Source organism: Lontra canadensis, unplaced genomic scaffold, assembly GCF_010015895.1.
Source record: "Lontra canadensis isolate GAN:19392208 unplaced genomic scaffold, GSC_riverotter_1.0 scaffold3, whole genome shotgun sequence".
Lineage (NCBI taxonomy): Eukaryota > Metazoa > Chordata > Mammalia > Carnivora > Mustelidae > Lontra > Lontra canadensis.
The window spans coordinates 41,760,172-41,774,665 of record NW_022630997.1 but is presented as its reverse complement, the minus strand read 5'-3'; the positions used below and the strand labels follow the sequence as shown (position 1 = coordinate 41,774,665).

The following is a 14,494-nucleotide window of genomic DNA, read 5'->3' as shown; positions in this document are numbered from 1 at the left end:
AGCCAGTTACTTTATCAGGGGTGGAGATTTTGGCCAGCCTTGGATATATTCTTCCTCCTCATCCTGTGTGTCACGTGTGCCTTTGTGGATGTGGGTGTGTGTGTGAGCCTGTGGTGTTTGTATGTATGGGGTAGTAGATGGAGTTCAGGGAGACACTCTCTAATCAATAACTCCACCAGTGCTGTCATTCCTTCAGCATGAGAAAAATCCATAGCATAGAAAAACCCATTTCTATAGCATGTATAGAAAATATCTGTGAAAACAAAGGAATCACCCACCTCTTGATAATCTCATTCCTCAGCGTCTAGCCAAAGTGTGTGTCTTCTTTTTAAAACTCTCCTAATCATCCAGCTTGGAAACACCTCCTCTGGCTGTTTGTAGTTTATACTTTGCATTATTGCTGTGCATAATGTACATGTTTTATCTCGCTTACTGCTGCTTGAAGTCAGGAAGCTAGTTGAGTAACTCTTAGTGCCTCATAATTACTTAATTGCAATATAACAGGCTCTAAACTTTTGTTGAATAAATGAATTCTTAAGTAACTATTTAAAGATATTTTATGATTATGTTTGTAGTACTCACTATTGCAAAATGGATTCATGTATTAGTGGTAAATTCTTACCTATTTCTAAGAGTTGATAGAATCCTTACTGAGAACACTTGATGGTTTTTGGACCTTTTATTTTTCTTGTTATATGTAGTGAGCTGTGTTCAAAAGAAATCCTATAGTGCAGGACAGTGGAGGCAAGAGGTGCACTCTTAGACTGCATTTCTATTCTTTCTGGTGACTCTAGTGAACTTTGACTACAATAATAATTTCTTGCATTTGTTCATGGGGAAAATTCCTTCAAAAGTAAAAAATATATATATACTTCTGCATAAACTGTAACATTTTATTAAGGCCCTGTAGTCAGTGTTTACTTCCTTTTTTAAATACAGAATTGCTTATTTGGCAGAGGAATACTCTTTTCTGAAGAGTAAATTTACAAAGATATCAGTCGCCTATCAGAATGATTAATCTTTTTCCTTTGGGTTAACAAGTCCTTAATTAGTGATACTATTTGCAGTGTAATCAGAACTCTAATTGCTAACTCTACTGTTAGGAATACTGTTCTTAATTTTGTAGCATACCGTGTAACATAATGTACTGTGTAACAATGGATAATACCACAAAATTGGTCTTTTAGAAAGATCTGTCTCTCTTGACTCATCTAGGAGGGGTCATTTAAAAACAAAATATAGCAAAAGAATGAAATTCAGACATCTTAGGTTTTCTCAAATTCCATTAAGCTTGATATAGCAATATAAACTGTTTTACTCCCTGAGCCCTAGAGCTGAAGTCTGAAAAACCATTTAAGTTTTTGAGTAAATAAGTTGAAATACAGGAAAATTATTTCCTTCAAAAATAAACAGTTAAAATATGTTGTCTTTGAAGTTAACCACATTAGAGATTTGAACATTTTCTTGTTTTATAGGCATGACTGAGAGAAGTCTTGGGTTCCTCCTAAAATAGAGTTTTTCAGAAGTTGTTTTTCCGAAAGAGATGAGACCTTAGTTATCATTTTTAGTTTTTAACTTTGTTGAAGATTAAAGCTGTTAAGCTATAGAAGTGTTAAGGCTTACACCCTCAATTCTGTCTCTGTTCTCACACACTCAGGATGAACTGACTATATTCCATTTTAGCATGGGATGGCATGTTAACACACATGAAAATATACTGACAATTCTACTTTGTCTTGTGTATTTTACTTAGCACTTTCTTATCCAAATGTATAAAACTGGGTAGTTATAATTGAATTCAGTAAGTAGTACTCAATGTTTAGTATTGAAATAATATTTTAGTAAAAAAGAAAGGAAAAGATTTGTCTTTCGGGGGTGGAGGTGGGTGTGTGGGGAGTATAGGTTCTTCTCTCCATGGTAGGTTTGACTTCCTTGGGTCTTTCCCTATGTATGAATATTGTAGGGATGCTCTGTAGAAAAATACATAAACTTCTAGATATACACTCACTGATCCTTAGAATTGGGAGAGATACTAACTTTTCTTGGCCCAGCCTACTACATGAGGCAGGAATCCCTTCTTTAGCACTCTTCTTCCTCTATTTGCATACCATTCCTCCCCTCGATTCAGCACAAATAAGGGAAGAGGAAGTACATTTTCCACTAATGGAAACACATAGACAGCAGAGACCTTTGACTTATTAAAGCTTGAGTAAACTACATTCCTGAGAAGATTTGCTAATACCCTGTAGATACCAAGTCCAATTCAGAGCTCTTTAAATGATCTGTTGACCAAGATATTGCATCTTTACACTCTTAGAACAGGTCTATACTCATTAGCAGGCTCTCTAGCCTTTCCCTTTGAGAAGCTCTTCCTTTTTTAAAAGTGTTTCCAGAGACTGATGGAAAATGCTGATGGGAGTGGGGGTAGGAACAGGGGTGGGAGGTGATGACTGAGTCCAAATTCCCTGGTAGTGTGGTAACTCCCAGAAGTACCTGGGGTTTCCTGCAAATTATGGAATTGGGATGTGAAAACAATAACATATCTCAGCCAAGATGTGCCTCTGAAATTGTAATTTATAATTTCATGTGATTTTTAGAAACTCTTTGAACATGTTTTAGAATCTTTAGATTGTTTGTGCCTGATGAGGTACTTAAAATCAGTCTAATATTTACATTGTACAGTTGAGAGAATTGAAGTCCAGAGAGGTTAACTGATACCAGTAAGATAACACAGCTAGTTACTTAAAGGTATGAAGTATTTGAGTTGAGATTTGATCTCAAGTGATAGAACTTTCCATTGTATTTATCCTCTGGAACAAGAAATGAAGTATTTGTTTTCTTTGAAGTTTTTTGTTTGTTTTGAGATAAGAATAACATATTTAAAGATTTTATCAGATGCTTTCCCTTACCTTTTCTTACTGATCCTCACATGAAGGTAACCTCTTTACTGAGGAAATTGACACAGAGAAGTTAAGATTTCCTAAGTAGTGAGCTCTCAATTCATACTCAGGACCTAGGACTCACATTTCTTGCTGTTTACATTACACTTACCAAGCTGTAGATTGAGAACTTGTCAAAGTGAATTCTGTGTGTGCTATATAAGCACACTATTTAAATAAATTCTGTGGCACTGTGTTTAGTAACCTTGTTTAGATTTTAGTCTTTCAATTTCTCTTATTGACACATATGTAGCCCTTTCCCCCCTCTCCTCCAAGAATAAATATTGTATTCCCTTGTGGGATATACTTAATGGTATGCTTTGCAAATGGATTAACTTCTTGAACTTGAATTTTGAGCAGATTTATAATTAAAAAGCCTTGAGCAAACCAATTTTGCTTATGTCTAAGAGTTAAAATGTTCAGTTAAGAGAGCAACTTCTAATAAGTTTTAATAAACTTTGGAGATTTTGCACTTTCTCCTGTTATTAATAATTTCAATCTTATCTTTAGCATTATCAATTACTATAATATGAGATAACTATTATTGGCTAGAAAGTTTAATATGCCCAAGACTATACAGTTAGTGAGTGGCAGAGATAGGATTCAAACCTGAATCTGTCTTATTAAAGATTTTTCATAATTAGCTATAATATTCAGATATTGTATAACCAACAGCAACAGAAATCATTGGTGATTTGTATGATTAAAAAAATTAAGCACACCCTTTGCTTCAAAAAGTAGTCCTACATTATACATGAAAAAAGTACTAGCAATCCTCTAAAAAGCTGTTAATCTTTTAATACTCTTAGTAATTTGAAATCCTATGAAAATGTTCTACCACATCTGAGATGATAGTAATGAGACCACCTTTTCATTAAAAATGAACTGCAGTCATGATTAGCCTTGGACCTATATAAATAATAATAAAGGCAACCTTTTAAAAGAAATGAAATGTTCTGTTAGTCTACTTTTAAGAATGGACCACAACATTTCATTAAATTCAAATGATATTTAAAAACCTCCATTTCATAATGCTTGATAATCATAGGAAAAAGGAAGTGGGGGGAGGGTAATAGAGATCTGTGAACAAGAAGGGGGGGATAAAAGGAGGTGATAAAAAAGAAAAAGGCCCAATTCCGTTTAGCTATTTCTGATTTCTGTATAACTTCTAACCTCAGATACCTCATCTTTTCAGCTTTTCACTCCTTTCTGAGCTGTGAATGAGAGTTTGTGAGAAACTTCTTGTTATGAACTGGGTGCAATTAAGGTTTTTGTCTATCTTTGTGTATGCACCTGTGAAGTGAGTAGTATAGGTTAAAATGCTTTTCAAACTACATCATGTGTCAGTTTGGCTGTAGCACAATTGGTACTTTATAAAAGGAAAATAGAATAGAAAATATCAGTGCATTGAATATGGAAGCATTAGTATTGCTTTGTGAAACATTCTTCAGTTAGGTATAAGTATAGCATACTAGGTTGCAATACAAAATATGTTTTTCACAGTGAGTTTGGTTTTCTATCCCAAAATTTAGTGGCTTAAAATAACAATCATTTTATTAGAATTCATGGGTCAGGAATTCAGACATGGTTTGGCTGATTGAGTCTTCTGATGTGTGTGGTATTGACTAGGATCTCTTGGACGTATTTAGCTGACAACAGGTCTGGTCTGGAGTGTTTGGATTGTCCTTACTTGTCTGATGCTTTGTTGAGGATGGCTGGAAAGTTTGGCTCAACCGTGCTTCTCTTCCTCTCCATGTAGTTTGTGAACCTCTGTGTGTGGTTTCTTCAGCCTCTTAGTTGGGCTTCTTACCTGGCAGTTCTGGGATCCAAAAGACCAAGACAGAAGCTGGCAATCCTCTTAAGGATAGCCTGAAATCTGTTACAGCATCACTTCTATACCCATTGGTCAGAGGAGTCATAGGCTAGCCCAAATTCAAGGGGAGGGGACATAAACTCTTGTCTCCAGGAAACTGAGGCCTTCTTAATCTGCTACAATTATGGTAAAATAATTTTGGAAAACATGACTGAATTATATTTCCAAGCTTTTAATTCTGTTATTGCCTCTTGAGAGGTGATTACTTTTTATAGTCCCACCCCCCCCTTCCCTATTGGAAAATATGTCTAGTTTTGGTTTCAAAGTTCAGAATTTAATTTAAATGTATATATTATTTTTCCATGAAATACTGAGTGTTTTTGGTTTTTGAAGAAATGATTTAAGATTCAGAAATCTCTGTGAAGTCTTAAATTTGCTATCTGACACCACCGAAAAAGTCTATTTGGTATGCAAAAGGAGCTGCCTTCTTACAATGTCTAAAGATTACATTTGGGTTTAATAACTCCTTTCACATACAGGCTGTCTGAGGCTGTTCTGTTTTTGTTGAAAACAGAAAGAGTGAGAAATCTGCTTCTGTTCCCCACACACATTCCATACTTTTCAGTAAAGAAAACAAAAACGTTGAATAAAAGAAAATGTTAGAAAACCGTTCAATATTTATAAAACAACCAAGTAGAAATGATTATTTCTTAGGACAGTTTTCAGATAAAACTGCATATTCAATTTGAGACCATAATTTATTTTTACCGTTACAAAGAAAATTGTAGGGACTAGGAGTTAGTAAAATGGTATACCTAGGGGCTATATGAGTAAATTTGTTTTGGAACCTTTTGTGAATATTTGTGATTTCAACTTCTGGAGTCTTGAAAGATCTTGATAAGCAAGGCCTCAGTAAGGCCTAACTTAGATTCACATAGCTGAATGTCTAGGATGGGGAATTTACTTAGCTTGATAGTAAACTCAGCCACTTGCTATTCATTGTGTACCCCTAAATGCTAGAAGAGGGATTAAAACATGTTTTTTTGTAAAAAATCACTCTTGTAATTTTTTTTTTTTTGAGAGAAATTTCATTTCTTTTCTTTTTTTTTTCTTTTTGTAAAAATTAGCATATAATGTATTACTTGTTTCAGGGGTACAGGTCTATGATTCATCAGTCTTACACAATTCACAGCACTCCCCATAGCACATACCCTCTCCAGTGTCCATCACCCAGCCACCTCATCCCTCCCACCACCTCCCTTCCAGCATTCCTCAGTTTGTTTCCTGAGAGTAAGAGTATCTTATGGTTTGTCTCTCTCTCTCTGGTTTTGTCTTGTTTGATTTTTCCCTCCCTTCCTGTATTATCCTCTGTCTTGTTTCTCCAATTCCTTATATTAGTGAGATCCTATGATAATTGTCTTTCTCTGATTGACTTATTTTGCTTAACATAATACCCTCTAGTTCCATCCTCGTCATTGCAAAAGGCAAGATTTCTTTTTTTTTGATGGCTGCATAATATTCCATTGTTGTATGTATGTGTGTGTATCTTTTTTTATCCATTCATCTGTTGATGGACATCTATGCTCTTTCCATAGCTTGGCTATTATGGACATTGATGCTATAAACATTGGGGTGTACATGCTCCTTTGGATCACTACATTTGTATCTTTAAACTTGAAAATAGAGCTAACTTACAACCCAGCAATTGCACTACTGGGTATTCATTCTTGTGATTTTGGCAGAAATGAAATTGAGATTTTGAAAAATTAAGAGATCTAAGAAATGATTCTTGGTGTTAATTAGGAGTCTTGGTTAAATTAAAGATTAAAATGGCGGGCGCCTGGGTGGCTCAGTGGGTTGAAGCCTCTGCCTTTGGCTCAGGTAATGATCCCAAGGTCCTGGGATCGAATCTCTCATCCGGCTCTCTGCTCAGCAGGGAGCCTGCTTCCATTCTGTGCCTGCCTCTTTGCCTGCTTGTGATCTCTGTCTGTCAAATAAATAAATAAGATCTTTAAAAAAAAAGATTAAAATGGCATTTTCATTCATTCATTAAATATATTTAATCTATTTAAGCATATATAGGAACAAGGGAAGCAATTTCTGAATAATATTTCAGAAGTTGTTCTAGCTAATTGGGAAGATGTCACTGGATCACTGCATCTTATGGGTGACATCATAATGTGGTGGTCTGAAATTTGGATATTTATAAAAGTCTCAGACTTACAGCAGACTTTTGGGTTTATTCTAGTGACACTAGGTATGTACTGTGGTAATTGGCCCGGTTCTAGAGTCAAACTACTAGAGTTTGGATTTCTGTTCTGTAGTGTGTGACTGGGCAAGTTATTTAACTCTGAGCCTCAATTCTTCATCTGTAAAATGGCAATAATAAAACATCTCCTCACATTTGAGAGATAAAGTGGGATAGTACTTGAAAGATACATAGCATGGTGTCTGGGACATACTATGAACCAAAGTAACTTTTACTTATTATTCTACTTATATATACTTATATATACTCCAAGAATGGTTCCTCTCTTGGGTGTTGTTCAAATAAAACTGCATATTCAATTCTGGACATTTTATTTTGTAGTCTATCAATAGAAAACAATAGGTGCCACAAAGTAAGAAAAATTAGAAGGAAAAATCTGTTTGGCAAGTCTCTATCTCCAATTCTGACCTCTCCCAGAGCTCCAGTCTTCTGAGCTTCTCTTGTGCCTTCTTTATTTTAATAAATAGCACCATTTACTCAGTTTAGTCCAAATTTACTCAATATATTCCAAAATCTAGGAGTTGCTCTTGATTCCATCCTTTTCCTTAGTCTTTCATATCTAGTGCACCTGCAAGTTCTGTCATTCTGTCTTTAAAATGTCCATCTTCTTCTGTCTGCCACTATTATTTGTCAGCTCTATTACTATAATAATAGGCTTCTAATTTGGTCTTTCTCCTTTCATGCTCCTGTAGTGCATTCTCTCTACAAATACCAAGGGTGATCTTTGGAAACAATTAGATCATGTTATTTGTCTGATTAAAACAGGTGTTAAAACAGTGACTTCCTGTCATGCTTATTATAACAAAGTAAAAACTTCGTAGGCTCGTAGAAGATACCATGATCTGCTTCTTGCTTTAACCACCACATTTCTTCTCTTGCTTGCCTTTTTCACATTGCTTTTCTAGCCATCATTTTCTTGCTATCAGTAATGACCTTCCTCCACCTGTCTTTTCCTTGTCATTCCATTTTCTCCTGCTGGAAGCCTTCCCAGACTATCTAAAAACCCATTCTCTACACTGATCTGTTTTTAGTTCTGTGCATAGCACTTAAGATCATTTGACGTTTTACTGTTGAGTTATTAATCATATACCCTCACTGTAATGTAAAGGCAGTTCATGTTCTTTACTGTAGCTGAATCTCTATGTCTTTTTTTTTTTTTTTAAAGATTTTATTTATTTATTTGAAAGAGAGAGACAACAGTGAGAGAGAGAGCACAAGCAGGGGGAGTGGGAGAGGGGGAAGCAGGCTTCCTGCTAAGCAGGGAGCTTGATGTGGGGCTCAATCCCAGGACCCTGAGATCATGACCTGAGCCCAAGGCAGACACTTAATGACTGACTGAGCCACCCAGGCGCCCTGAATCTCTAGTGTCTTGAGCAGTTGAGTAGCTGCTCAATAAATATCTGTTGAGTTAATAGTGAATAATTCCTAAAAGCTTGTTTGTAAGTACCATAGACCAGATCTGAAGTGAAATAAAAATAAGAAAAAAATATTCTGTAGAGACTGTATTTTGTAAGATTACAATAATACTTTGGGAAGAGCTCTTCTTTATTTTGTGATGTCCTTCATACATTTAAAAAAATACTTATTTATTTGAGAGAGTGAGCGGGGAGAGGAGCAGAGGGAGAGGGACAAGCAGATTCCCTGCTGCGTGTGGAGGCCACGGGACATGGAGCTCAATCTCATGACCGTGAGACCATGACCTGAGCTGAAATCCAGAGTCAGACAGTTAATCAACTGAGCCACCCAGAAGCCCCTCCTTCATACATTTTTATGTTAAAATGCCCTTTCTTTCTTCTTCTTTTTTTTTTTTCCAAGATTTTATTTATTTATTTGACAGATCACAAATAGGCAGAGAGGCAGGCAGAGGGGGAGGAGGAAACAGGCCCCCCTTGCTGAGCAGAGAGCCCGATGCCGGCCTGGATCCCAGGACCCTGAGATCATGACCTGAGCTGAAGGCAAAGGCTTAACCCACTGAGCCACCCAGGTACCCCAAAATGCCCTTTCTTTAATGAAGTGGTAGTGATATTCAGTTGTACAGTTTCACAATGTGTTCTTGGCAGCATTAATAATTGGGTAGCCCTGTTGTCCTGTACTTTAGACTAGAGGTTTTCTTTGAGTTTCAGAGATATGTAGTTCACTGGAAATAAAGAAACACTGTGTAGGTGTTCCTGGGAAGGAGTTTTGCTAAGAGTTTTTACTAAATAAAGTTCAGTCAATCAAATGTTATTATATTCTTCAAATTCTCCTGGGAAATAAATGGTCAGGTTCCATTTAAAGATTATATTATTTAGGGCGCCTGTGTGGCTCAGTGGGTTAAGCCTCTGCCTTTGGCTCAGGTCATGATCTCAGGGTCCTGGGATCCAGCCCCGCATCGGGCTCTCTGCTCAGCCGGGAGCCTGCTTTCTCCTCTCTCTCTCTATGCCTGCTTCTCTGCCTACTTGTGATCTCTCTCTCTGACAAATACATAAATAAATCTTAAAAAAAAGATTATATTATTTGAATATGTAATGTTTAAATGAAATGTGACATAAGAATCTACAGGTAATACTTAAAATAAAAATAGCAGACCTTTTATATATAATGTTTTTGGGGAAGAGTTAATACATTCAGCATTGTTTCTTAGAATAATCTTGTCCATAATGAAAGCTAACTAAAATTGAATTAAAATTGATCAACTCTTTGAAGAAACAATCCAAGTTGTATTGAGACACAAGTGAACTTTTTTTCTTTTGTTGACCAATAAAACTGAAAGTTTAGGACTTGAGATGTCACCTATAACAAACTCCCTTATGTTTCAGGTAAGAAAACTAATGGCTAAAGGTAGTAACATTCTTTGTTAGTTCCGGGATTAGAATTCCTATCTCCTTTTTCCCAGGTTCCCGAACTTTACTCTGGCACACTACTTACTTTTTGGGAGATAGGTCTTAGGAAATTTCTCTTTTTGGAGTAGCATATAGATTGTTTCAGAAGCATTATTTTAATAGCATCTTAATTTATAGGAAATGAGGAGATGTATTTTTAAGTAATATGCAGGGAAGGCATTCCACTTTCAGTGTTGTGACAGCTGGCCTCATAAGGGCTATGCAGAGCTCTAAAAGTTGTATTTATGCTTTTAATTTTTGTCAAGTTAAGATTTAAAATTAACCAAGAAAATCATAAAGACATTTTATTTTTGTTATTCCTCTTTTAAACAGTCTTTATACATGAAAAATAAGATGTGTAAAATAAGCTCCGTTCCTCTAATAATAAAGTGTAGTTTTGATGGGTTGTAATTTAAAAAATTCATTTAAAAAACAGAAGGAATAGGTTTTGTATTTTTAAAATATTTCAGAAAGATAATTAAAATTTAATAATATGAAAATTTTACATTAATAAAACCCATATATATATTAGAAAGTTTATAAGGTAGATCAATATGAAAAAGAAAGTAAAAATTACATATAATCCCACTTTCCAGAGAAACCAGTAATGACATATTGGTATATTTCTTTCCCATCTTTTTTCTTTGCATAATGGCATGTATTTTTTTTAATACAGTCAAGGTCATACTCTGCATTCCTTTTGTTTATTTTTGCTTTCATTTAACATGAGTATTTTCCTACATCCTTAAAAGGTCTATGAAAACATTTTATAATAGCTCCATAACATTCTTCTGCAATTTATTTAACCATTACCCTATTTTTGGTTATTTAGAATATCATAAATTTTTTTCTGTTATTAATGCTGAACTGAATAAATGTGTGTACAAATCTTTGTTCACATTGTTCTATTTTATTTATGATTGTTTTCTAAAAAAGGAGTTGTTGGCACATACTGCCAAAAAGCTTTCTAGAAATGGATTAATTTATACTCCCACTAACAATGTATGAAAGTGCTTGTTTTATGGCACCCTTAACAGCAAAACTGGTTGTGTTTGAAGAGAACTTGGCTATCATTTTGGGGCTTGAAGCATTTGTTGAAAAAATAGAGTGGGAGGGGGGTCTGTGTATTCATTTATGGTACCCAGAGGCACTTAGCTGTTTGAGGTTAGTTATCTATTTGCTTTTATAGTGGCTGACTAACCAAACTATTAAATAAAATAGAATATTTACTTATCTACCCAAGAGCAAACTACTCTGCCACTTATCTTGATGCAATGATTGAAGCTATAAGGAGGTTAATGGAAGTTAGGAATTTCAGTTGGCTATTTTTTCCCTAAAATTAAAAGATTACATTTGAAATAAGTTAGTTGAAAAATTGATCAAAAAAGTTTAACTAGGGCTCCTGGGTGGCTCAGTTGGTTAAGCGTCTGGCTTCTGAAGCATCTGAATTCTGTATCATTAAGGAAAGATAAGAGTCTGGAATATTCAAATCTTCAATCAATCAAAATAAAGCCATATCACATCCTCTTCATCTAACAATCAAAACTTTTAAATGTTTTTTACTCATAATCATTCAATGCTATTTTCTTTTTTTTTTTTTAAGATTTTATTTACTTATTTGAGGCGGGAGGAGAGGACAAAGGAAGAGTGAGAGGAAGAAGCCAACTGCCCGCCGTGCAGAGATCCCAATGCGGGACTTGATCCCAGAACGCTGAGATCATGACCTGAGCCCAAGGCAGACACTTAAGTGACTGAGCCACTCAGGCACCCTCAATGCACCTTTCAGAAAGTTTAGTTTTTTAAAATGTATTTAGGTACCAGTTCATTTCAGCAGGTATAGACAAAAATGTTATTTCAGCAAACAGGGCTTGTGTGTGATTGCTCTTTCAGAGTCAGGTAGGGATAAAAGTAGGGACATGTTTTTCCATGCAAAAGCAGATCTTTATTCTTTCTCTCCTAGATCTTTTATTCTTTTTTTTTTTTTTTTTAAAGATTTTATTTATTTATTTGATAGAGATCACAAGTAGACAGAGAGGCAGAGAGAGAGAGAGGGGGAGGAGGAAGCATACTCCCTGCTAAGCAGAGAGCCCGATTCGGGGCTTGATCCGAGGACGCTGAAATCACGAACTGAGCTGAAGGCAGAGGCTTTAACCCACCGAGTCACCCAGGCACCCCTAGGCCTTTTATTCTTTTTCTAATTTTTCCTTACCCTCTCTTCACCCAGTTTTTCCCATCTCTCCCTTCCTCCCTCTCTGTCTTTCTCACACATGCAAATACACACACACACACACACACACACACACACACACACAGCTACTGAGTAACTATTACTTAAACTTTAAAAAAAAAAAGATTTATTTATTCATTTGACAGAAAGCAGGTGAGAGAGCACAAGCAGGGAGAATGGGAGAGGGAGAAGCAGACTCTCCCCTGAGCAGGGAGCTGGACATGGGGCTCGATCCCAGAACCTTGGGATCATGACCTGAGCTGAAGGCAGACAGTTAAGGGACTGAGCCATCCAGGAACCCCTCATGTTCATTTCATATTATGCTTTCCAGGGATGTAATTTTAACCAGTGTGATTATAACAGAGTAGTACTTACCTCACATGCCAAGGGCTCCAAAAGACACTTGACTAGAATTAAATTTTAATTTTCACAATGCCCTGAAAAGCATATAATGGGTAAACTGAGGGACAGATAGGTTAAAAACCAGCCCAAGGTCATGCAGTTAGTAGAGTCAAGCAGAGATTCCACACTGGCTTGCTACCTTTACAACCTTGCTACTTAATATGGCCCATGGACAAGAGGCAATTGATGAGATCTAGGTGCATAAAGAACGGGCAAATTCTTGGCCACAGAGACCTATTGAGTTAGACCCTTATTTTAACAAGATCGCTCAAATGATGTGTGTGCATAATAAAGTAGCACATTGCATATTAAAAATTACATTGAGGTTTTGAAATCCTTCCCAAGGATTATTCCTGATTTGATTTTAGTTCATGTAGGCTATCAGCATTTTCCACAAGAGGAGGAGGGAAACTGTTGACTTATTCACGTCTCCTCCACTTCAAATTGCTATTCTGCAGCTTCTTTTATTCAGATCTTTTTTAATCCAGAGAAACAACTGATTTGTCTACTTGTGGACATTTGGTCAACGTCTCACTCAGCAAAGCATAGTTACGTTTTTAACAATCTTTAGTCATGGACTAAACACAAAGATTTATATTCCATGAGTTCATTCTGGTTAGTCGTTTACCAAATTAAAGAGAACAATGCTAAAACGTTTTTGAATAAAACTGGACATCTTGAAATAGTTGATGTTTTAGATGGTTAGCAAGGTACTACAGATCTGTATAAACTGGTCTCCCTACTGATTTCATTTTGTGAACATGATTATTCTGTCAGAGGAGCAAGGATAGGTAAGAAGGAAGTCTATCTTGGACAGTGGAATAACAATGTCAAGTAGAAATGTAATGCAAGATGCATATGTTTAAAGTTTGCTAGTAGCCGCATTAAAAAAGTAAAAAGAAACAGCTTAAATTAATCTTAATATATTTTATTTAACCCACTGTAGCAAAGTATCATAACATGTAATCAATATAAAAATTATTACTGAAATAATTAATAAATATTTTTTGTACTAAGTCTTGAAAACTTTGGTATGTATTTTGTATTTACAGTGTCTTAATTTGGGTGCTTAATTTTTAGCAGTTAAACAGTGAGATATAGTCCAATAAAAACAAAATTGTGTTTGATGGAAAATATATTATTGCTTTGGTTTTAAACTTTAATTAAAATAAAATAAAATAAATTCATTCATTTTGATCACATTGGGCACATTTCAGTATATGTGGGTTTGTGTTTCTAATATAACTGATTTCAGACCTATGGAACTGATCACACCCTATATGGTCAGTAAGTGAATGTCACTGGGGGCTGTAGTGTATTAATAAAAATACTACTTTACAGAGAATAAAGAGGGAATTAAAGCTATTTAGGTTATAAAGCTTATGATTTTACTGCCTCTGGTCCTTACCGCAGTTGACGTTTACCTGTCTTATTAGTGGTTCAGAATCAATTTCTCAGCCTTTTGGCCACACTAAATTTTACGTTTAGGGCCAGGAGTTCGGGTTCTTCCATTTCCCGCCCCTCTGTGGTATTAGATACTTGCTTCGGAGCTTTGTATACTTTTAAGAAAAGTATGGTTAGCAGTATAGTATGAGTGGGCTAATTAGGCCCAGAGGCTTTAAAACTTAAATGTGTACCTGGATCACCTGGTACTCGCTAAAAATACCAGTATCTGGACCCCACCTTTCTAGATTATGATGCACAAAGTTTACAATGGGCCCTGGACAGTTCCATATTAAATAAGCCGTTCTAAGTGTTTCTTAAGTCGAAGAACGTTTGGAGACCGCTGGACTGAGCAACTGATACTTAAAGGCTGCGAGTTCGAATTTAACACAACCTGCTGCTGTTGCCACGCTTCTGTTTTCCCCAGGCTGAGAGCTTTTCCCAGGAGGTTGCTGCTTTTCTCCTGCAGGTGGGTTTTCCAGGCCGTTGAACTCGGCCCTGACAGCGTCCCTGTCCCAAGTCCTGTTAAAGCGACCTGAG

General features: G+C 36.0%; 1 protein-coding gene across 2 annotated transcripts in view; it reads left to right on the top strand.

Moving 5' to 3' along the window:
* ADK (adenosine kinase) overlaps positions 1–14,494 on the top strand; it is a 517,994-nt gene that overhangs the window by 8,359 nt on the left and 495,141 nt on the right. The gene's annotated exons all lie outside the window — the stretch shown is intronic.